Source organism: Danio aesculapii, chromosome 5, assembly GCF_903798145.1.
Source record: "Danio aesculapii chromosome 5, fDanAes4.1, whole genome shotgun sequence".
Classification (NCBI taxonomy): domain Eukaryota; kingdom Metazoa; phylum Chordata; class Actinopteri; order Cypriniformes; family Danionidae; genus Danio; species Danio aesculapii.
The window spans coordinates 45,725,593-45,728,869 of record NC_079439.1 but is presented as its reverse complement, the minus strand read 5'-3'; positions in this window follow the sequence as shown (position 1 = coordinate 45,728,869).

Below are 3,277 nucleotides of genomic sequence, written 5' to 3'. Positions count from 1 at the left end.
AGTGCGCATTCCGCAGAGAGAGAGAGAGAGAGAGAGAGAGAGAGAGAGAGAGAGAGAGAGAGAGAGAGAGAGAGAGAGACCAGTGCAGCATTAATGTAAAGACACTGCAGCAAAACAAGCTCTGCCTGCTCACCCCCACCCCTAAATACACGACCCTCCTTCTTCAAAACTCAAGTCACTTCTTGACCAATGGCAGCGCTATGCGGCACTCTTAGCCCCGCCCCCAGTAAAACGACAAATCGTAAAGCTTGCCTTGGAAAAAACGTGAATGTGCGTCTGTCAGTACCTCATGCGGCCGCTGTCAAGACAGTCGCGTGCGCGCGCCCTGCACTGAAAAGCCTCTAGTGGGTTTGGGAAAACTCCTCTCAGCATGCTTGGGCTGTTCCGTGCAGACTCCCAGTGGCCCCACATGATCAGATGGATGCACTGTAAAAAACAATCGAAGATCATTTACATTTAACCATTTAGATGCTTTTATCCAAAGTGACATACAAAATAATGACAATCACACATTGATTTTCAAGAAGCATTAAAGCTGTGTTTTATATTTGCCATCTTCCCTTCAAGCATTACAGTTTTAATGCTGGGGTATTAATATGGGTAAATGGTTTGGCTGTTTGCCAGTCGTATTTACACCACCATTGATTTGCTCAAGCTCAATAACTTAATGTCCTAATGTCAAGAACTGAACGACTGAAGGGGTACTTCACTGACATGGCTTTCATTAATACGTTCATTAACTGTTGTTGTTCATGTTGATATTTTATTATTAGCATTTTAGATGATTTTTATTATAAAACAAAATAAATAAATAAATATTTACCCTTTTTGTCAAATGGGAAGTAAAATGAGAATGATCTGCTCTGAGAACATTGCTGTTTAAGGCCATTCCCAGTCCCAATCCAGCTGAGACTGAATATTTATATTGTTTGTATGCGAGTGCACCAAAAATGCAGTATGAGCAAATTCAGAGTATTCAGAAAACAGTATAGAAAAAGAACCTGGATAACCTACGACTTGGTAAGATTTTTAATAGTGCAATGTGCATACTTTATTGTTTCATAAGGCCACAGGGGAGAATTTGTGAATGACATAATGCAACTAATGCTGCTGAACAGGGCGATAAGTAATCACCACTGATAATTGCAAATTGATAATTGTGGGTTATTAATTGTCATTAATATTGTGGATTCATCTGTTTACCTGTGTGCTTTATCCGTAAGATGTGTATTGAATTCAATATTTTAACATTTTAATGCCTTAATACAGGCGACACAGTGGCGCAGTAGGTAGTGCTGTCGCCTCACAGTAAGAAGGTCGCTGAGTCGCTGGTTCAATCATCGGCTCAGTTGGTGTTTCTGTGTGGAGTTTGAATGTTCTCCCTGCGTTTGGGTGGGTTTTCTCCGGGTGCTCCGGTTTCCCCCCACAGTCCAAAGACATGTGGTACAGGTGAATTGGGGAGGCTAAATTGTCCATAGTGTATGAGTGAATGAGTGTGTGTGGATGTTTCCCAGAGATGGGTTATGGCAGGAAGGGCATCTGCTGCATGAAAATGTGCTGGATAAGTTGGCGGTTCATTCTGCTGTGGCGACCCTGGATTGATAAAGGGACTAAGCTGAAAAGAAAATGAATGAATGTCTTAATACATTAAGCAATGTTTGGGACTTGTGGAGCTGCGCATCGATGGATTTGCTCTTTGGTGTTTGGACTTTCAGCAGTGAAAATTAAACCACACTGAACTGAACTAAACTGAACTTGAAAACTGGACTGGCACTGTTTTAATTTACTAGAACTTCTACTGTATGTTAAGCTGCATTGACACAATCTACACTGTAAAAGCACTATAGAAATAAAGATGAATTGAATTAAATAAGAACATGGCAGATGGAATATGTCTGAATATTATTCATACTACCCATACTCATACCACATAGATCAGTTTTAACAGTTTGATGCAAGTTCACATACAAATGCAGTGCATACTCAGTATGCAAACAGACATACTGTACACTGTGACATAATAAACTGTTTAGGGGTTCGAGCTTTCATTTGAGAACACATCTCAATACTATTTACAGCGCTATTTATTTAAATAACTTTTAGTTAAATTTGAGCTATATATTAAACGATAGGATAATTATTATTAAGTAGTATTACAGCACATCTTCAGTTCCATTTGTTGATTTTTATTGTGCACCTTAGAAAGAGTTTGAGTTTACACATTTAATTTGTTAACTGGATAGGCTTGATCACAGTCAAATACAACACTGTTGCCTTAGCAAGCTTTTAAATCACAATGGTACTGATTTATATTGCTCCTTCAGGAATTGAGAATCTAAAGATTTAGCTGGAGAGAAGATTTGTTCGGTTTCATAGAAATGATTCAGTGTTGTAGGGGCTCAAGGCTGCAGAGAAACACAAATACAAAGAGAAACCAGCCTGATCTCACCAGGAAACATGCTTTTTTTTACATATTGGGAGAAAAGTAGCTAATTAGTACAAGTCATATGATTATGAAAAAAATAACATTTTAGTAATATAACGTCGGTTCATGAAAACTGCATAATTTTACAATAGTCTTTTTGGTGCCATAATATATTAAAGGGCCTTAGCTAATATGTACTTACACTGAAATTAATAATTTGTTACAATGTAATTATTGTTTAAACGCATGTTTTTACATTGTACTTATGATTAATTAAATGCATGCATGTATTTACATCTGAAATTAATTTCTGTAATTACATCTTTACACTGTTGGTCCATTCCTTATACCTAAACCTACCCGTATGCCACCTCATGAGCACCAGAAGTGTTCTGCAATACATTATGAACACAGTAAGTACATTGTATTGATATTTTGATGCACATACATAGCAGTTAATCCACTTAATCTAAAGTGATACATTTTTTTAAATTGAGTTTTGCGCAAGTAATTGAAACTAAACTACAACTGACATTTCAGAAACTTTTATAACTACATATAACTACAAGTATAACTACAACTATCTGTAGGCAGGGATACAAAAGATAAACAAATAAAACATGATTTTCTTTGGTCCCACTTTATTTTGATGTTCTGTTTGTTAAATTTAGTTACATTGCATCTACATGCGACTATTTTTCATTAGATTATAAGTAGACTTTTAGGTTGGGGTTGTGGTTAGGGTTAGTGTAAGTTGACATACTTGCAAAGTTCCTTATTGTCAGTTAAATGTCTGTTAAAGAAGCAGTATCAACAGATATTAAGCAAACAGTCTACTAATACTCAAATGGA